Source organism: Lathamus discolor, chromosome 2 (genome assembly GCF_037157495.1).
Source record: "Lathamus discolor isolate bLatDis1 chromosome 2, bLatDis1.hap1, whole genome shotgun sequence".
NCBI classification, from domain to species: Eukaryota; Metazoa; Chordata; class Aves; order Psittaciformes; family Psittacidae; genus Lathamus; species Lathamus discolor.
This window is the reverse complement of record NC_088885.1, coordinates 138260253-138283400: the sequence shown is the minus strand read 5'-3', so window position 1 is coordinate 138283400 and position 23148 is coordinate 138260253. Positions and strand designations below refer to the sequence as shown.

Here is a 23148-nt window from a genome sequence, read left to right as displayed (position 1 = left end):
AATGGAAAGAAAAAAAGCAGATAATTACTTTTTGATTTTGCTTATTACAATTTTTGCCAAGAAAAATACTTGTTTTTCATGAAGTTGTATGTGTAATTCGATACACACAACACCTTGCCTCAGATTCTCAGCCACAAATAACATTATTCAAGAAATGAGTCAATAAGACCCTTGAAGGAAACAGAAAAACATAATGCATGACTCCCCCAACCTCAATATAGAAAAACCTGGTCTAGGACAGTGAGTTCTTTTAATAAAGATAGGCCTCCTTTAGGTTAGTGTTCTGCTCAAAGCTGCTCGGGATAAAAGTTTTCCATGTAAATGCGGCCATGAATATTCTTTAGTGGACTAGTTGGGCAAAATAAGGAAAATTTTTGAACTCTGCAACGCTGGCAATTCTTGGTATTGTGAGTTCTTAGGATTTTATCCTAACTTTTCAAATGTATATAATTTTCTTTATATCTGACTTTTGAAGTCCTAGGATTAGAAGATAGGGCTACTATATCTTAAGGCTCAAAATAGAAGAAAAACTCAGTATCAAGAAATCTTAGCATATACTTCAAGGCAAGGACACCAAAACCAAATTTATGAAGTACTATTTCCATTAAACCTGCATTAAAAATCTGATGATGTATTAGTGAGGCTTTCGTTTTAATAGTACAGACATAGTATCTATTGCAGCAGAATGTAATTGCAGAGCTGTAAAATTCAAAAGCAAATGGATTACCATAGGTATCACATGTATAATACAAACAGTACCACATATATTGAAAAAGGGTGGTAAATAGTAATCGGGTTTTTTACCTATTCACATAAGCTTTGCAATCCTACACCAAAAAAATCAATTAAATAATGAAATAAGTAACAAAATAAACTCAAACCCAGAAGTGGAGAGGGACTCTTCATTAGGGACTGTAGTGACAGGACAAGGGGTAATGGGTTAAAACTTAAACAGGGGAAGTTTAGATTGCATATAAGGAGGGAGTTCTTTCCTGTTAGGCTGGTGAGGCAGTGGAACAGGTTGCCCAGGGAAGTTGTGAATGCTCCATCCCTGGTGGAGCTCTAGGCCAGGTTGGACAGAGCCTTGGGTGACATGGTTTAGTGTGAGGTGTCCCTGCCCATGGCAGGGGGTTGGAACTGGATGATCTTAAGGTCCTTTCCAACCCTGATTATTCTGTGATTCTATGGTAAATCCTAGTTACTGAATGGTCCCAGCACCAAGTTCTAGACAGAGTAGTTCTCTAATTCAAAGAATCTTAGTTCCCAAAGACATTTGTATTATATTTGCTCTGCAGTACACAATATAATTATTCAGCAATCTGAATTTAATGATAAATTCAAATAAATTCATGAAGTTTGTCACATAATGTACTTTCAAAAAAAAAAAAAAAACCAGAAAAAATATACAGCTCCAAACAAGTAACACATCACCAAAACTGCAACTGGAAAAACAAAAAGTCATGAGTTTATTGTATATAATGAAATTTTAAAACCAGCTGAATTCTAAATGGCAGACGAGCCACCAACCTGGGATGATGCATGCAAAGCCAGATGAGAACAATGGGAAAACGGCAGTCAAGAAATACACAAAGACAAATGATCCGCCTTGCACAGGGTTGGAGTTGGAACCCACACTGTGAGGAACTCCTATACGCAGACTAGTGTCTGTAAGCTGATGGTTTTATATGTCAGTAATAAACCTTAGAAATAAATCTGCAGTTTAAGGCAAAGGCGATGTCAAGCATACAGTAAAAGGGTAACATGCAAGTAAGAAGAGCAATAAATATTCCTTGAGGCAAGATCTGGAAGAGACTAAAAAAAGGAAGCAGAAGGTAACAGCATAAAGTATATGCTCCAATCATTAGCTTTTATAAGATACTTGGATGCCAAAATAAGAGAATCCTGCATCTTTAAGAGATACCGCCTGTTGTAAGCAATACATAATGAAAGGTTTAATGTGTATGTGATATGACAAGTGGGAGTCAGAGACCTCCCAAAGAGTGAGGAATAAAGTCAGCCTACAGGCAAAGTCAACAAAAAATCCCACATTTATAACAGACTCCTGAAAAGAAAAAACCCCACACTGTTCCTGCAGCACATGATGTTAGTTACTCAGTGTAGTTTCTTGTTTACTGCAAAAAAGTAAACTGAAACTAAAAGGTTGAATACAATTAAGCTCTTCTTTGAACTGAAACTATCTTTTCACTTCAATGAAGTCAAACTAACACAGTCCCATAAAACTCTGAAGTAAGGTATAACAGAGGGCAAAATGGTTTATTTTTTCAGTTGTCTTTCGTCCCTGACATCTTGCATCTGGAAGGAAAAAAATGAAAAAAACAGTACAAGTAGTCAGATCAGAAATTACATTATTTGCCATTCAATTTGACTATCAGGTAACTCTGGCCTCCTACCAAGCCACTTCTGTCACATTGAATTACTGAAATTTACTGCCATATTTACTACTCAGCCACTACATTCAAAGAGCAGTTCAATCACCATCACCTACATGAAGTTGCTCTCTGTGTAATAGCTTTCTTCAAAATAAATAACTAGTAGTCACAGAAAAGTTTCTCAGATTTGCCTCCTGCGCTCAAACCCCCAAGAAAAAAGTCTTAAACTTGTGTTTTGTTGCCAAGAAGTAAGAATTCCCCCCAGATTTCAAGGAAGATCTCACTGATGTGAGGACCGAGCTGTAAGTTGTCAGCAGACTCCTTACACATCTAAGAAAAAAAATCAATTGCTATTTTGTCTCTGTCAAAATGCGATGCTCAAGTTTCCTGGATTTCATTAAGATTGTGGTGTTTCCTCCCCTCCCCTTTTCTCCTTTTAATTAAATTTACATTTCAGAAAAAAAAGACCTTCGTCCCACACCATATGAGGTTTCTTTTCCAGATCCCAGCTCTTGCCAGTTATCTATACATCTATCTAGTAAATTATTTGAACAATAAGAATTGAACCCAACACCACGTAATCACTGAACACTTGACGATTTCCTCAAAAATCATGGTGTCGTTTGTGAGGCACAGTTTGGGCAAATAACTTCTTTCCCCCCTATGTTTCAGCTCCCTCCTGAAGGAATGAACCAAGGCGATGCTGCAGGCGGGCGGCAGAAGACGAAGAGGAGGCAGCAGAGCACAGCTGCGCTTGGCACTCTCATCCTGCAGACAAGCTTCCTTGGATGGTAACAGCTGCAGCAACAGCACTCGTCTTCCCCAGGGACCGAGGCGGGGGTGGGGGGGGTGCTTCAGAGGAGAACGTGGGGCCTCCTGCACTTAAGCTGGTTCTGCCACCACCTCCTCCCACCTTGAGTGTTGAGCAAAGGCTGCTGGAGGAACAGGGAGAAGAAGGGTCACTAGCCTGGGGCTCTAGCCCTACCCTCTCCTCGAAAGCGAAATTCAAACATATAATAACTGGGGGAAAAAAGGGAATATGGTACACTTCTGGTGGGGTGAAAGAGAACACCTGGGGGATGCAGCTGCAGAGAAAAAGAAGCTAGAGGTAAAGGCAGCTGTCGTGGACAGGTGAAATGGGGCAGAGCCAAGCAGCAGAGTTGTGGTCCTGAGGGACGCTCGGTGGTCATGAAAGAATGAGAAAAGGCTTCAAGTATCACAGGGGTTTAGTGAAAAACATTTACTAGGAAGCACAGACATTAATAGTTCAGTCATAAATTTACTTACTGAAACTCAGCATACAACAATAACATACTATGATGCCCTAGACATTGAGAAGCAGCCTTGCTATTTGTGTAATGTAGTTACATAATGTAAACTGCATAAATTTGCATTGCGTAAAATGTATTTTCTCTCTGAAGCAATTATTGATCACCCCCAGAGAATTCTTTCTCTGGTCTGTGTGTGTGCAGTATCCAAACACATCCATATTGCTATATGCAGGGAAAACTTTCAGTAACACATATTTGATATTCCTCTATAAAATGAACAGAAACCCCTCTGCAGGAAACAGAAGTTTAAGTTACAGTTAATGTATACTTTCTGTTGGGGAAGGATCACAATATGAACAAAGCGAATGATTTACAATAAAAACTAATTGTGACAAGCTCTGTTTATTTTTAGTAACTAAGTAACTAAAGAAAACATTACCATCTTGCTACATAAACTGCACCATGAATTATTTTAGCATTGAGCTTATGACTCCTAGAGGTCTCAGGACACATGAATGATAAGCAGGTGCTTACACAGTTTGATCATCATTACTTAGTATCATTAGCATTATTAATTTAGTATCCAATTATTTTAAAGGCTAAGAAAAAGAACAAATAATCTTTTTACACATTATCTTACTGTGTTCAAGGGCATTTCCACTAAGGCATACTATAAAAATGCAGATCTCTGCACATTACAGTCAAATAAAGAGTTCTCTTTCTATAATAGCATATAGGTAATCTAGCTTTTTCTGCTAGCTGACTTGGAACAGATGCATTGTAACTCACAAAATGTGGAAATATGTAACAGTTTAATTTTAGCCTGGGAGTCAACTAAGTGGAAAAGGGTGTCCTTCACTACTTGCCTTACTGCCCAAATGCCTCACTTACCCATATTCCAAACAGGCTTTATCAACTAGCTATCCTACGGCACCACAGCCATTCTCAGCCACATCCCAAGCTGAAGAATGAGAGCTGAAGTAAGAGTCAGAGATTGCAGCTACACAGCATAAAAATTAAATAACTAAAAAAGTTACTAAATTAAGCAACCTTTCTGTCCACTTTGGAATACCAATGACAAGGCAATATTATGTCTTGCAAAATAAAACCAGCTTATCTAAGAGACGGAGTCCTGCATTTCATCCTGAATTGCCAAGTCAGACAAGGGAAACAGATATTTCAAACTACATCAAAGTTTATGTGACTGTGAAAAATTATTTTTACATTATACCAGCTACAATAGGTTAATAAATTTTGTCTAACAACTGAAATATATGTCTGCATGTCTCCCTGTTCAAGGTTGACTTGAATGATTACAGATGGCCTTCTACATAAGCGCTATCCCAATTTTACCTCAGAGAAAAATCTCCAAGTCTAGTGTACTCTGATGAAGTTTTATGTTCACCAAGTGTTTAAAATAAGTCTAAGATCAATTAATTTAGTTGCTTAGACCGATAGTAGAATAATTCATTAAAACAGAAGTAGTGGGGTAACATTTTCCCATGAACTAAGGTGCTTTGGTCTGTAACATCAAACACAACTCCTTTACACAACAGTTATTCTGTGCTCAGGAATACACACCTCAAAATGTTTTAACATTATTCCATATTAAATAAATAAATAAATAAAAGAGCTTTTGATCTTTGGAAACATTCAGTAAGAATGTACTTCTACTGCTACTGTGACCTTGTAATTCTCCTACTTAGATTTATAGCCCGAAAAGCATTAAGTGCTGAAACAAAAGAGGTCGCCATTGTTATTTTTATTTAAGAAGTAGAGAAAGTGAGGCAGAGAAGTTATTTCATCACAAAGCAGGACAGCAAGACCCAGGGACAGAATTCAGATGTTATGTGCCACAGCTACGTACCTACTGTAACTAGTAGCAAAAAACTAAAACAAAAGTCGGTGTGTGACTTGTGTTAATCATAACTCTAAATTACATGGCCCTAATTTCAACTGAATGTTCTGATAAGCTATCATTAAGGTTAAAGAACCTATCTCCATCAACACACATACCCAAATACTCACAAATGCTGAATTATGGAATTATAACATACAATTATAGTCAAAGACATAACATAATGAGGAAAACCACAAAACTGCTGAACACTCCGGGCTGTATGAGAGGCATCAGTTTTCTGAAGTACAAGGAGCTACATTTCTGCCGATCAATCTGAAGCAAGGTCTATCAAACCAAGGTGTGGGTAACAACCCTCCATTATTTCATATCATCTCTGCCCTTTGATGTTAAGAATGGAATTGAGTCCATTTATTATTGTTTCTTTCTTACTGAGGAAAAACTTTATGACATGCCGAGATGCAAATTTTCACAAAAAAATATTGGACGCTCACATTTAACTGCTTTGGTATATGGATGTTTCTTGGTTGGTTTGGGTATTTTGGGGGGTGGGAGGGGAAGGAGGAAGGAGGAAATCTTGAAAGGCTGCTTTGTTTTCCAAAATTCATTTGAGCAAAACTTTAATTGCCTTTAGAGAATATGGTGATGTGGGTTCAGGGAAACTGTTTAATAGGGATAATAATAGTAATAAGAAAGGAAATGTGTAGGCAGCTGTAGTATACAGGAACATCAGCTTTATCCAGTTGATTAGTGAATCATCTCTATGAAAACAAAACAGCAGTATTCCCATGCTGACCTGAACAGCACCTCTTTCTTAATTTCTAGGATTTCAGTGCAAGAACATCTCATTGAAGTGTATTTTCCTCATGTTCACTTTCAGGTCCTCTTTATATATTTAACCATCACACTTACTATTCGGTAAATAAGAAGAATAAGAAGCTCTAAATTTAACTGACAGAAAGGACTACACAGACAGAAATCATGACATCAAAACCATACTGTCAGTGAGTGAATAAAATGATTCAAACATTTCAGATGACACGAAGTTAATAACACTTGGTTTGTTTTATTCATTAAAAAAAAATAGGAGAAATACAACTTTCATGTTCCCCAGAAAGTTGCATTTCCACTCAGGAAACGAAGGGTGGCCCAAACTGACTCCAAGCAGAGGCTGTTACTAGTGGCATTCAAAAACCCTGCAGGGCTTACAACTAACCACTTCAGTTTACAAAGGTATCTACTGAAGTCTGGCCCCTTGTCTTTGTGTCCCCAAAAGTCCCACTAGAAATCTATCTAGCATTTGATGTTACAAATATGATCATCAATCTGACCCTAAGTCCTTAGACTGTGTTTATTATAAAACTCCATGGATAAGACCTGCTCTGCTAGCATCGCCACAGAGCCTTCTCACATACAGAAGAGCTCTCAGGCTATTACCAGTACTGCATTTGCATCAGATATCACCACAGTTACACGTATGACAAAGACTGTCTAGACCTCTAATGTCATGAACAACTTGATCGTACCTGACAAGGTTTCAAAATGTTAGCAAAGGTTTAAGAGGTTTATCTCATTTAGCTCTGCAACAAAAGAACTCAAATATGTGCTGTAATGTCAAGACTGTTCATTTTCTGTATGGAACCAGTACAACTTGCAGTTACTCACCCCTGCAGATCCAGAGGAGACTGTACATTCCATTAAAGTAAAAAGTTGTTTGGTGCTCTGCAGAAACTATGAGGTAATTTTCCTAATTTTCTGATTGCTCTACTTGGCTGAGATCTCGATCCTATTTTAAAGGCAGTGGTGGATATTTTTCTGAGTACAATGAATTTTAAACTCAGTTGTAAAATGCAGTAATTCCACTGAATGAATGGATTTCTGATGAACTACTGTAAACAGACATTTGCTCAAGCAGACTAGAAACAAAAATTCTATGTGGATATTTTTTGTTAAACAAAAATTTGGGGATTAGAAATGAGAGGAGTCAGGCAGCAAATCCTTTTTTCACTTGATCTCAGGAGTCTAGTACTACTTTTGGATCATATTCTATTCTGCAAGAAAAATGTGAACAGATTTAATTATAAAATATTATGGCCCAAACCCTATGTTCTCCTAAGGAATCAACAGCATAAGGCCGTGTTCAAGGCCAGGTTAGATGGAGTCTTGTGTGACATTGTTCAGTGCAAGGTGCCCCTGCCCATGGCAGGGGGGTTGGAACTAGATGATCTTAAGGTCCTTTCCAACCCTAACTATTCTATGATTCTATGAAAGCAGATTCAGTTACATAATCTACTGGAATTCCCAACACAAAACTCCACAAAGTGTTTTATCAAAGGCTTTTAAAGAAACTATGCTACCTGTAAGGTATTAGAGAGGAAGTTAAATAGAAAAATAATGTGAAAGTGGATAAATGATATAGCAGAAAAGCAACAGTGACAGGAAAACCCTGTAATTTTCACTATGGAAGAAGGCAGAGCCCTGCAGGGACCGGTGCTATCCAAGACATTCCAGGAGATTAATGCACTGACCAACTCTGCTGAACTCTCCAGAGTAACCAAGAACAGGGATGTCCAAAGTACTCCCAAAGCATCCCACCTGATTCAATACAGATGAGCATACTTTTTCTACTGATATTGCTGCCTCACATCTTAACTTTACATGTAAAATCATAACTTAGCTGAGTGTTTTGATTCAGAAAACAAGATTTCTGTTTATTCTAGAAAAGTGTTAACTCAATATTCAGTAAGAAGGAAGGAACAGGCAATAACATGGAAAGTATCATCTACACCACTGCATAAATCCATTGTGCACACAGATACTGAGAACACTGCATGTACCCATGGTCAGCCAAAATGATCAGTTTTGAGCATTCAAACTTGGAAACTTCTGCTTCACAATACCATTCATTCAGTATTTATACTCCCTGATTCATTCTATGTTCCATGCCAAAAGCATTATACATTCTCCAAATCCCAGAGCAGAGAGCACAGAAATAAAAACGTATACACACATGTATCTTGAATTTCACTTACTGGTTAAGTAATTTTCTTCAGTTTTAAATGATGGCCTATTTACTACAGTGAACTCCAAAGCAAATGGCTTTTGAACAGCTCCAGGTCCAAACCACCTGGATGTGGACCTCAGAGCCTTACACTAACTGCAACTGCAGAACCTCTTTTCCAAATGCAGTATTATTTGCAAAGTTTTATGATCGCATTGTTGTTAAGTATGTATACAGATGTCTAAGCGCCACCAATAGCTGCACTTTACATACTGCTTACATACAACCATTAATTGATGAAAATACCAGAGTCTTCAGATATGCAACAGATGAGTTTTAATCACTGTAGGCAATGCTGCAGCACAGTTTGATTAAAAATATCTCAAAATTCCACACAGAAACTTCTGCACAGAGAGCTTCAGCTGAAGGGCAAAGGGCCACGGAGACACAAGCCACTGAGAAAACACATTTCAGTGGACAAAGACCTTTTGCAAGCAAGTGAGGGAAATAATGTTTTGACAGTGTGACTGCTGAATTAAATCTTGCAGTTGCTTATGAAGGAGCTTTGTCCAAAACCAGCTAGCTGCTCATAGGTATTCTCAACCCTCTTTGAGGGAATGCTGGATATAATGAAAAACTTTTTTTTTTTTTCTTTTTGAAAGGGAAAACCTCAAACTGCATATTTCATTAAATGACCTTTTTATTCTTCCACAATAACAAGATCGTACCAACAGTAAGAATCAAACGACTCTGCACTAGCCAGACAGAGGCCTGAAATTAAAGCATCCTTATGGACAAACGATTAAGCTTCAAGATCTAAAAGAGAGCCTGAATGCTCCAGCTGAATGCTTGCATAACAGCAGGTTGAGGATCATATAGATGAGTCATATAGAACCATTCTTAAACTTGTGAAGTTCAGTACTGTACCCTGTAAAATCAAGATATAGCACAAGGACATCAGGAAAGAAACACAGATTTACCTGTATCTTTAAAGGTCAGACTTCCCCCTGACTTCCTACCAAAGACTTCTCTATTGGGTAAATTCTCAGCCCAGAAACACAGCCAGGAATATAACATCAGAATTATCAATATCCCATTCAGCTTTTAAAAAAGCAGAAAACAGCTGAGGTCTGCTCCAGGGCTCTGAAATCATGGGAAACAAATCTTTGCTGGAATACTTAATTTCATTCTTGTCCCGGCAGGAAAGAGACGACCACATGTCATCATCTCTCAATGTATCAGTCACGATCCAAATGTATTAACCTTAACTAAGCTACCAGAATGCCAATAAGCTCAATATTTCTACTATGAAAAACAGCAGAGTGAAGCTTTACTATATACAGTTTAAAACACATAATTTCTATAAGGCATCATAATGTAAGCACACTGATACCAGGACTGCATCCTCCTTTTCTCTGTGCCCAGATTGGTAGAGTGCTATCACACCATTTCTTCTATTGTGATACAACATTATAGGAAGATTGTGAACTAACAATATAGTTACAACAAGCAATGCCTCAATATATCTCCTTGTAAGTGATTTTCAGTATCTCCAGTTTGTTGCTTTCGTAATATGGGTTTTAAACTAAAACCAGCAAATGCTGCTTTGAACACTGCCAAGAAGTTTCTTAATAAAGTTCAGCTTCTGTATTTATAAACACCTTACTATCATCTGCCAAAATGCTATTTTGCAATTTCTTACAGCAGTACTCCTCTGGGAACTGCAACAGGACTCTTCCCCTATGGCAACAAGGCACCCAGGGAGCTATTTTCATTCCTTCTTCAGCAGTTGAAGATTTGTAGCGCTGTGACTATGGATACCAACTGGTCTTGCACTTCAAGTTATAAAACGGAATTCTTTTCAGCAGTAGATGCCTCGTGTGCTTTCTCTTAAAAGTAAGCTGAATAATATACAGCTGTGATTTCTGCTCCCTTTTCTCTTGAACATTACAGCCTCTCAGAGGCAACAGGGAAGACACAGAAGATTTCACATAATTTCTTATGTGCTCATTTAATTGAATATACCCATAGGCACGGAGGCTGGGGAATCAGAAAATTATTTAGGAAGGCAAGCAAGCTTTACAATACATAACGTTATTCTTTTCTGTAGCAGAGAAAGAATGGAAAAACATGCATTTTCTAAATAGAAAACCCTAATTCATATATTCCTTTATATTGCTTAAGAAGATTCCATGCTCTACACCAAGGATTTAAGACTGAAATAAATAGTATACCAATGAGTTGCCAAACAACGAGCCAGAACAAAAATAGCCACAGTATATTACACTGTCAAAGTTGTGACACTACAAGATAGGTAAAGTTACACAGGCAGTTCTAACATTAATTATTTATTTTCTTTAATACGTACACTCCAACGGAAGCTTGATATATAGGACTCCAGCTGAAAGCAAATGTTCTCTTCAAAGCTTTGAAAAATACGGAATTTGTAGTCCTTGGTTACTTAGTAGGAAACAGACACAATTTTTAGATACTATGAAGATAAAAATGGCATGTTTTCTAACGACAGTCAATCCTGGTCCTTTTTGCAGCTGATGTCTGCATAGGCAGTAATTCCAAAGGGAGCTTGCATTTGTGAATAAAAAACCCATTTCATTGAATGTGTGCTCAATTCACACAAAAAGGAAAATTACATGTTAGAGGTAAATTTAGTTACATATTAACTCCAAATTAGAAGGAAATTGCACAAGTCTATTAAAGATAATTTGATTTTGAGCTTTAGAGTACCAGTTTGATACACATACACCTGTCATGCAAAACCAAAATCCTTCTTCAGCTTATAAAACCTATACAGAATCATAGAATAGTCAGGGTTGGAAAGGACCTTAAGATCATCTAGTTCCAACCCCCCTGCCATGGGCAGGGACACCTCACACTAAACCATGTCACCCAAGGCTCTGTCCAACCTGGCCTTGAACACCTCCAGGGATGGAGCACTCACAACCTCCCTGGGCAACCCATTCCAGTGCCTCACCACCCTCACAGTAAACAACTTCTTTTTATATCCAATCTAAACTTCCCCTGTTTTAAGTTTTAACCCATTACCCCTTGTCCTGTCACTACAGTCCCTAATGAAGAGTCCCTCCCCAGCATCCCTATAGACCCCCTTCAGGTACTGGAAGGCTGCTATGAGGTCCCTACGCAGCCTTCTCTTCTCCAGGCTGAACAGCCCCAACTTCCTCAGCCTGTCTTCATACGGGAGGTGCTCCAGTCCCCTGATCATCCTCGTGGCCCTCCTCTGGACTTGTTCCAGCAGTTCCATGTCCTTTTTATGTTGAGGATGTAAGAAAGGAGGGAGAACAGATAAGCATCTCCACATGGACTGAAATGGTTGTATCAAAGCACAAAAAGGCATGGACTGACATTTCAAATGTTGTAATAACTCTATTCACACCTAGAAGAGGAGTGCCAGCTTCAGAAAGTCTTGGGAACATGCTGCAGTTTCAAGAGATTCTAGAAAGAAGATTTTAAATTAACTAGAGAACTTTTGAGAACTTTTGACAACTTTTTCAATGTATATACAGTGTACTACTAACTGAAACATTCCTACATAGCATAAATACCCAGGAGAACTGCCCTGTTGCTTCATATTGTGAAACTGCCTAAAATACAGATTGAATTCACACATCAGCATACTGAATGCATATAGTGGAATCCAGATTACTTGCCTGCCGTTTTGCTTGTTACTTCTCTTTCATCTAGGATGCTAGCAAGCTCAGCAGAATAAATAGCTTTCCTTTGTATAATCTTCTTGTAAATAAACACAAACCCTAGAATAAACAACTACCTTATTAATCACAGGTTTAGTCATCTCTGTCTGAAATGTAAAATTGCACCTTTACTGGTAGCAATTTTATCCCCTTCTAGAATAGCTTCATACATACTGGTTAGAAAGAGGAATTGATATGACATGTCCTCTAATTATTTGGTACCTTCCTAAACCAGCATTTATGCTGCTAGAAATGTACAGTAATTCAGACTCTACAGACAATGTTGATGGTCACTACAAATGTTACAGATAGAGATTAAAGCAGAATCTTAGCTGGGCAAGGGAAAGCCTGTCACAGTTCTTTTAAAGAGATGCAGCAAATAATGTTAAAAATGCCAGAAAATAAAGGATCTAACACAAAGCACCAACATGAGAAATACTGGAGGAGATAGTTGACCGTCCTGCCTTTATTACTCTGGGCCACTTTTAATATTTTTACAGTATTTTTAAAACCTTAAATAATCTCTCAATTCACAGAGATAAATGTTCACAGCTAAATTTAACACAAATTTGGAATTACTGAAATAACTTTACTCAATATTATAATGAATGTTATCACAATCACCAACAGACAAATATAAAAGCATGTCTTTACAGGTCACATACAGGACATAAAACCAAAGGATTAAGCTAAAGGTTAACGTTTAAATATTTACAACGCAGGACAGTACAAATTTCACAGAGTATTATTAAAAAAAAAAAAGGGAGAAGAAAAATAGAAATCATAATATCCTTAAAGATATCCAAATTGCCAAACTAGATTATAAAAGTTACTTTATTCTTCTGCTGAAACAAAGCAGTGAGCCTTCAATGCAGCAGAAAAGGTAACTGTAAAAAGTAAATCTTTTCACATCAAAAATTAATGCACAAAACTACAAACAAAGCCAAAGCCTGTGCAGTCCCTTTCTACCTGCAGTGATCAGGGAGATGGCTATTTAATATTAACCAGTTGATTCAAATTATTATATCATTTAGTTGATGCAGAATTATGTTATTCTTCTCAATGCCAGCACATTCGTAAACTTCAGATGTACAGTTAAGCTCAGCTGTTGAGATAAATTATTCTAAAAATTCAGGATAGCTAAACATGATGCATCCAAGGAGCTAAAATACCTAATATAGTAAACTCATTTTCTTTTAGACTGAAATACACTTTCTTGAATGGTGTCAAGATTTACAATCAGTATCTTCTTACTCATGGGGATCTAATCAAGACCTGATTTGTGAAAGGTTGCTAAATCTCAGAACTAATATTTATAAATTATAAGAAATCTGTACTGTTAACTACTCTTAATACGTCTTTAACAGTTAGTTATACTATTATGCAAATACACCTATTTTCAAACCTGCTTTTTAACCTCTTCTATCACCACTGAACTTTTTAAAAACTTTGAAACAAGGTAAAATTCAATTGATTATAAATATTTTGATTAATATATTCAAAATGGTGTTTAGTTCGGTCAGTGTTTAAAATCCCTTCTTAGTAAAACTCACAGCAGGAATTTTACTTTCACTTTTGGGGTTGAGTGACTGGTTCTCTTCACTAAAATTAACAACACTGTCCAGTTGGCTATTATTTACCAAAAAAAATATTTATTATAGTTACTTTTAAAAAGCACAGACACTTCTCCAGTACAGGCACTGGAATATCCCAGGTAAGGCATATTATAAAACTGCATCTCTTAACTAGTAGAAGTGCAGAAAGCTGCTGTCATACATTCAGGCCACAGTGGGAGTTTTTAAATATGTTTCCTTGAAAAACTGATTTTTAAGTGAAACCAGCTTTCACGTTTTTACAGTGTCTTCTGAGAGTAATGTTACAAATAAACAGAAACATGTAACCTTTAGTATTATTTTGGCAGTAACTTGAACACTGCAGCTTTAGGATTTTACAAAGCTCATTTAAGATTTTCAGCAAAAAAAGTGTTAAGTGTATAAAACATCTGCACAAGCATTATAAGAACACGGAGTTTACTTACAAAGCAAATATTCCTGCAGATGGCTAATGATATATCATGATGTACTCAAAATACTAATTTTCGAAGCAGATCTTCTGGGGATGTGCTCCATAAGAGTCATTTGTACTCTTGCGTCTTATTTTAGAGACCTGCAGAACCTGTACCTGTTACAAACTATGTAGATCAACATTCACTGTATTTCTTAAGGTACACATCAGACTAAAAATTATAACAGAAAAGAAAGCAAATCAGGTAAAAATAATCAGAAATTAATCAGAGTACTAAGCTTTAAAAGAAAGGTTTATGTTTAGTTATAACCATGCTTTAGATACTCCATGCAATTTCACATTTTCTGCCTGACACCACATGTATGGTCCCTACCATGTAACCACAGCACTAGCTAAACAAATTCTTTGCTAATCCACGTATCTAGTGCTGTATTTCTGTACTTAGGCTGGAAAGGTGCCAGTTCTAAAACCAAGAGGTGAACATACCAGCAAATACACTATCACTTCTGTACCTGTAAGAAGAAAAAAACTAGAGGATTTTACCTGATTTTTTTGATATTAAGGGAAATAATTCTAACCAGCTGCTTCTTCCCCAGCTCATTAACCTTATAATCCTTTATTACGATTATAACACTGCGTGTAGAAACCATATTTCTGGAATAAAATGCAGATGTTCATTTATAGTCTTGTGCCTGTTTATAGCTTTACGTTTTGTGATATTAAGAGGATACTTGGCTTTTGGGTTGAGGGTTGGGGGGGGATATAGTTTGGTTTTCTTGTGTTTCTTGGTGGTTTTTTTTTTTTTAACTGGTGAGAACATTTAAAAACTGTTTAAAAAGTGACTGATATACAAGCATTCCTAACATGCAGTTGTCATCCTAGCAAACCTCCACCTTAGATCATGGACTGAGCAATTTTAAACTTTCATTAAGTCATGGGTTTAAGAGAAAACCAGTTGATACACACTGTTAACAAAAGGAGCTGTACCATTCATGCTGTGTTTCAGTTGCTTCTCACTCTTTTACGTGGAACAAGCTTTACCTGCTTTGTTACTATTGCTGCATAGCTGGTTCCTCCTTGTATGTAAATTTATATCAATTCCAAAGATTATTAAAATCACTGAATTTTCTGTAAATATTAATCTATGCTCGGCTATCTCCAGAGTGACAAGCTAGATGCTAAACAGTTGTGTGCGTCCAACAGAAGAACGTGTCAAGATAGTTCAAAATAACTCTGTTTACTTAGCTGGTTTCAGTCCAAGGCAAAAGCAGATGAATAGTTAACATGACTGCCTTGAACGTTTTCAATTTCATGTTCTTATTTTACAGATATATGTAAAGAAAAGAATCTTTGTCTCTACTTAAAATCCATATCATTTGCCAGAAAATAATTTCATGTTGCCAATAGCTAGGAATATCCAAGTTGGTTTTGCACAGTAACTAACCTGAATACCTCCTTAGTTTAAGGAAAATAGCTTCTATTCAGATCAGTCCGGTTGTGTTCGTGGTGAGCCTCGGAAAAAGAGGGAAGTTCACAACAGCAGTCTGCTACAGTTAGGACATACTGGGAGAACATTATCAAATAGAATCTGTCCTAAATTCTCCTGCCCTCAGACAGAAAGCTCCTGCACGGATTGCTACAAAAATAGCAAGGTGCACTCAACAAGCCAGCACCTTACTGTGCTTGTACTGCCTGCTGGTTAGGAGAGAGTGTTCACATTAGTGTCTGCATCTGTCAAATCTCTAAAGACCTGATAGCACCCAAAGTTATTTCATTTAATACAGGTGTCCCTAGTACCTTTACTTATCCTTTATAACTCAAGAGAATTGTAAACTGAATTCTGTATTAATCCCTTTCACAAGAGCACACAACTCAGAACATCTTCCTGCGCAGCAGCAAATCCTTATCACAAACTGCAGTATGATTTTGTGTTTTAACAATCTGCAGCATGTTTACAAAATTACAAAAAACATTATCTCACAGCCTCAAGAATTTGTAATTTTGCATATGTGATAATCTAGCTCTCCTCTGTCAATATGTTCAGCTAAACAAGAGCAGGGTAACAGATTTTACTGGATGTTTAATGGATGTCTTAGATTAAAACAGGCTAAAACTGAATTTTATTAAAACTCTAAGAAACACTCAGAAAATGATGTTCCATATTTGACATAATTTTAACAGTGATTAAAAAGAAGTACTATGATACTTGTAACGCAATCACAGTGGCATAGTAGGAGTGAAAGAAAACAGAAAGGTATTTTTTAAACATAAACTAATCTTGGTTGTGAGAATACAATAAGCAAATGTATCCAATGTCAAAAGAAGCTGAAATGCAAAACTCAAGGTAAAAATGGATGGCAAGATGAACCTTATTTAAACTTTGACTTTTACGTATCTGTCCTAGGTCATGCATTTACCAGCTACAACCAGATCAGACATTCCTTAAATATAATACATAATATATGAAGGTTGTAAGCCTCCTGCCACAGAAGTATGGTATAAAGGTAATACACCTGTTAAAAATAACCTGTCTTAAACATCTATTTTGTGTCAGAACACAACTTAACAAATACTAATTATGCTTAAAAATTGAGGGAAAAGGGTTCTCGGACATGAAAGATGAGTATTTTTAACATCAAAGAACCTACTGTACACTTCTGTATTAAACATGACGTTTTCACTTAAGCAGAATAGAGCGAATTAATGACTACATCATCTGTGGATCTAATCTGACTTTTTTTAGTTGTGCCCATATCTTATACTCTCCAAGCTGCAGTGGCTTCTGAAGCAGTTACAGCCACTGAAAGAAAGACAGTATTGTATAGGTGACTTTTGGAACATCCTGTGTTTGATATGCAGCACATTTTATACTCTGAAACATTATTATGATAAGGAGAACAGTGTGGGGATAATCCCCACAGTATCTGCAATTAAATAACCATTTATTGATAAAAAAATATTCACAAATTAATTCAGTCTTGTATTATTCTACAGAAGAACATCCACGAACAGTTTCTTCCCAGTATCAGAAAGCCACTTAGCATTAATTGCTGTAATATATTCTACAGAGATACCACTGATATTGTAACATATAGAAACGTTGAGATGTAGATTTTTTTACTATTATTATTTTCTTTACAACTGAAGAGATAACATTCTATTTAAAACACTCCTCAAAAATCATATACCATATTTATTCACAGGATTTGCAGACTGACTCCTCTAACCCTAGCAAAGACTCCTGCCTCAAGAGACCATCTCATTCACGAAAACGATAAGAATCCTCGATGGATGCCACTTGAAGAACAAACACACACAGTTCTCAGCAGAACTAGCCCATCCTCCCAGACTCACAAGCCTCTGGCCCTGTTGGGGCACTCTGGCTCGTACATACTAATTCTGCACGTTTCCTCACTCTCACGTGCTAGAAGCAATCTTGTTCTAACAAATATGTTACAGACACACTGCTTGTTGCCTATCTGCCTATGGCAGATAACACCAAAACCAGCATTATCTTCAGGAAGCTGGTTGAAGTGAAGCTACAAAAGTAACTTTCACAGTATATGCAAGAATTGAACTAGGTGATCTTTAAGGTCCCTTCCAACCCGAACTATTCTGTGATTTGATATTTCAATCACACTAGATATCTCATAGGGAATAAAAAAAAAATAAAGTCATTTATTCTAGCCACAGACTTCACAGTACTCAAGCTTCTGTATAGCTTAAGTCTAATAATAAAGCTCAAATGTAATGTAAATATTACATGGAAATTTACTTTCCTGTCACTACTACCACATTTGGAAGCAACCTACAGTTCTGAATATCCTTTAATTACTCTCCATCAGTGCAAAATGCTTGTAAATGTTCTAGAAGATGAAGATTTGAACAGATAGTCTTTGGGAAAGAAACTTCTCCTCATCATTCCTTCATTACCAAGTCAGTATGTTGTGTAAAATAGATTAAAAATATTGAAAGAACCTATAATCTCCTTTTACTGAGGTATTATTCACAGGCAATGCAATTTTCATATTGTCCAATGGGAACACTGAGTTGCCACAAAGAAGCGCATTTTTTTATCGATCACTTGGAAAATGTGGATCCTAAATGTCAGCCCATGTATCATATCTTAGGTGCCTCAAGTAGGAACACATGAGGTAGGCTTCCATGGTAAGAGGGAAGGCACAGGGCTGAGAAAGAATATCACCACACCAAACCTCAAAAAATGTATTTTCTAACTTTTTCTTTCCAGATTGCTTATTGGATCAAAAAGTAAAAGAAGTATTATCAGACAATAAGTTATGAAAAAGATCCAACTTCCTCTATAATCATAGACTATCTCCCAGGCACAAAGGAACAGTATGGCCCCCTAAAGAGACCCAGCAGTGCCCTCTGGTGATCCAGGTCAAGTTGAGCTGTGTTACATGGGCAGAACAATGGACCAGTGCCCCTGCAAAAGCTCCAGAGGAATTACAAAGAGGCACATCTGATTTGCATATTTATGTACGGCTCTGTGACATTTCATCTACAAAATTCACTTTTTTGGAATGAATAAAAATTATATCTGCATTTGGGGGCAAAAAGGCACCAATATACATCATGTCCAAAATACCTGTTGCACGCTGTGAGTCCTTTGCTAACACTGAAGATGACAGCAGTAGGTAGAGCAGTTTTAAAGGATGGGACAACAAAAGAGGCATTTGTCTTCTTGTTTGCCTCTCCCTTCCCTTTTTTTTTTTAAAAGTTATGTAAGAGATTCCCACAAAAATACGGCAGGTTCCCACAAGAACATCATAGGCTGATATGATTTAAATCAACTAAGTGCAGCAGACTTGTATTTTTGCTCCTTTCATGAGTTTGGGAGAAACAATGGAAAATGGCAGATTGGGAAATTCTTTCAATGTTGCTGATCTCAGTGGAAATCCAGAATTCAAAAGACTCCCAAAGTATTTAAGTGTACAGTAAGATCTACCAGGTTGGATCCCCAAAAGAAAGCTTTAAAAACATATTTTTAAGGCATAATTAATTTAGGGTCTTAATATAATAACATCATTACTCATGGTTTTACCTTGTTATCTCCAACTATGCTTAGTCTTGTGGAGTTCTAAACTTTCTTCCATCCATTCTGTTATACAACAGCCTTCTTCCACCTGCCTCGTCTCCTTTTGCAATCTCATGTCATATTATTCCCAGCACACCAGAGATCTTTATTCTCATCAGTATCTTCCCTTATTTCTTAAAATGTCATTCCTTAAGTACATTTAATATTATTTAACATAATTACTTCTGACCCATCAGCATACACCATACTCTTACAGACATGTTGTCCTACACCGACCCCGTCATTTTTGTTTCTTCACTATGCTGAGTTTTGTGAACCTGTAATACACTTTATTTTTTTAATGTGTCATTTACTTTTACAGCGTGACAAATAATTTACTGTCACCCAATTTGAAAATCAATTTTGGTAACTGAAGTTTTCTAACCACCATTATATACAAGTCTCATATATGAAATTTCACCTATTAAGTTCCTACTAGATCTGGTTTATTTCTATTTGAAATTTAAACAAAAATTATCAAGGAAGCAGATTTGCTGCCTTGCATACATTTTGATGCTGTAAGCCAAAACAGCCTTTCAAATATATTTTTCAGTTGAATAGATTCAACTGGAACATGAACTAAAAGGACCACAAATTCAGAAACAGGGAAAGAAAACAAAACTTTAATATAGTATTTTGGTTTTTTTCAATACAAGTTATGGTTATTATATTTAAAATAATGTATATATTATATATGCAATATATATGTATGTATATATATATGTATATAACGTGTATATATATAATTTACATATATATGTAATATGATCTATATAATAAATATAATATATATGTAATATATATGTAATAATTAATGTTGTTAATAAGGCAAGAAACTTCTACATATTTTGGACTCTCACTTCAGAGATGCACTGGAATGGTGTTGCAGAAGAATCTGTTAACTCAGACCATGTGATCTCAAGTCTTTTAGGTAAAAGAAAGCACGAGACAAGGAGTGTGTCACTCAGCTCCGCTTCAACAGCTGCTCTTCCACTCCATTTTGACAGCTAATTTTTCTCTGCAGTCATTTTACTGCTATGTCCTCTGCAACTGGCTTTTCATCTGCCTTATGATGAAATGGCACAGAAAAGCAGCAGATTCATTACCACTGAACATGACTTTTAATTTTTATCTGGACACACAGTGAGTTCAGAAGTAAGCATTCTTTTAACCTAATTCTTCCATGAAATACTATTACCCCTGCTAATCCATAATTGTACCTTAATTATCAATAGATAATCAGGGACATGAATAATATGCTGCCAAGCTACTGTTTCATTTTCCATAGTTTTTAAAAAAAAAAATGTTTCCATTCCTTTTCGGTTCATCACAGTAAAAGGCAGCAGCATACACTGGCAGGCACACGATTTGCTGATCTGTGCCACTTTGCAGCACTGCCTGTTTGGAACAGAGGACAAACACTTTTGCTGCTAACAGGCAAACATGTAGAGCTTGCTAGCCTTACAATGAGGGGACATCTCTAATTCCTTTTTTCATTTTGTCTTTATTTATATTAATTCATGTTAGTTTAATTCCAATATTGCTAATGAAAGCCACAATCTTAAGACAAATCTGAAAAGTGAATGAGTTACTGAAAGGATAACTTACTAGATTTACAAAAGTTTACTGTAGGTATTAAAGTTGTTATAAATGGCTACATATGCCCATTCCTTCTCTTACAGGCAATGAACAAACACTATCACCTCTTTTCCAAATAAATTCACAATTCAGAGGCAAGATAATGCCTTTTAATTAGAAAACTGAATTTTATCAAAATACACACTCCATGAACCTAAAATAAAAAAATTCTATATATACAGCTGAAGAGAATGAAAGATGTCCTAGACATCTCAAACGGGAGAAAGCTATTGCAGCATGCAGCAAAGAAGGTTGTTCAGTACAAATATTATGCTCTCAAAAAGTAGAAGAAACCAAAAAATAATCACTGACTACATTTAATAGATCACAAATTGCTGTCACTGTGCAGAACAAATTTAATGTTGCAAATGGTAACATATATCAGTGTGTTTAAAACAAACTGGAGTTAAGCAAGCATATAGTGTAAGTATAACACTGACTTTGTACTTGTAAACATCCTTTCCACACAGAGCCCTCTGGGACTCTCAAAGAATTTACTGAATGAGCTACTTGGAATAAATAAAGAACACTCGACTTGGCCTGTAAGAACACTCAACTTGGCCTGTAACACTTTAACTGATTAAAAAAAAAGTTTTAACTGTTCCCCCAGTTGCCTGGAAATGGCCATTTAAAAAAATGCTGCTGTGGCAATAGTAAATCTTTATTAATTCCTCATTTTTGGATTTTCCTGCATGAGGCTTGTTAAAAATAATCCTTCGATCCAACCAGTTCAGGACTGAAAATTTAATACCACAGAGTGAACCACACAAAAGCACTGGAAAAAAAAGATTTTTTTCTTTAACAGAAACCACTTAATTGTGGCAGTAAAATTAGCTTAAGTGATAGCTGCATAATCTAAATGCGAAGATGCTCAGTTTATTAGTGACCATGGTAATAAATAATAATCTGAGCATAATAATAGATAATTGCATAAACTAAATGAGAAGATGGCAGTCTATTACCACGCTTAGCTTTAGCAAAAATCACCTTTAACTCAGTCACATGAGCGAGTTACATGACTTCATTTAAACATTGTTAGAGATGACCTGTCAAATTTTATTTTGAAGATCTTGAAGCCGATTTTAAGAGGTGGCAGCTACACTTACGTAAAATTGAGTTACGGGGAAAGTTTGAGTACTCGAATCTCCATTTTGCAGTAAGACAATTTGCCAGAAAACTTGCAGGCTACAGGTGCATTTGCAAAATGACCAATTAGAATTACATTTAAAGTGCATCTCTTTTCAACTTCTCTGTTTGAGAGCATCAGCACCTCCCCTGCCCTACTTTGTTTTGTTTGAACACCAAGCAAGTCAGAGGAAGTTGAAATCTAAGAGCTTAGAATCGACCAAAAAATATTTTTAAAACTGCTTTATATACAAAATGCCTTCCCTACGTCCCTGTGCGTTCTGACTATATCCATATGGGGGCAGTAATGTTAAACAAAATAAACCACCCTAAAGTAGTCACCTTAATTAATTTGCTCACAGACAATTTCTTAAACAGGAGGCTCTGAATACAATAGTAAATAAATAAATAAATTTGAAGGCTCCTGCTCCTCAGAACTTTGTTTAAAGGGCTACCACAGAGTAATGGCTCTTTTCATCACCCAGAGCCTAGATCGATTTCTTGGTGTATTTTATTGTTCCTATGAATAATCTACCACTATCTTAGCATTGTACTTACTAAACCTAAAGCATGTAGCACTATCCTAACACAGGCAGCAGATGGGGAGGAACTTGCTCGTCCATTGTGCCTGAAAGAAAAAGTTGCTGTAATAGCTATTATGCATTGTCACCAGAGTAACACTTCCTGGATTAAGAGAACTTTATCTCAATGTAAATTATTCTATCAGGTCAGCTGCCTTTCTCCTCCATGGAATAGTGGAATTTCGGTGGGGTAACTTCTGCCTAAACATTCAGAGCAGCATTTCTCTCTTGAATTGAAGCTGGCCTGAATCGACAGCCCTGCAGACTCACAAATGAATGTCCTTTCAACTGTCATCCTGTACCCCTCAGGCACACTTTCCCAAACTAGATGCAAAAAAACCACTATCACATACCTCTGAAAAAAAAAAAAAAGACAACCTTTTCACATAACTATATGATTAAATCACCACCAATTATTAAATGGTTTCCTGAA

At 36.5% G+C, this 23148-nt stretch overlaps 1 protein-coding gene across 1 annotated transcript in view; it reads right to left on the bottom strand.

Annotated features, from left to right (window-relative positions):
* VPS13B (vacuolar protein sorting 13 homolog B) overlaps positions 1–23148 on the bottom strand; it is a 439495-nt gene that overhangs the window by 246678 nt on the left and 169669 nt on the right. The window lies entirely within an intron of this gene.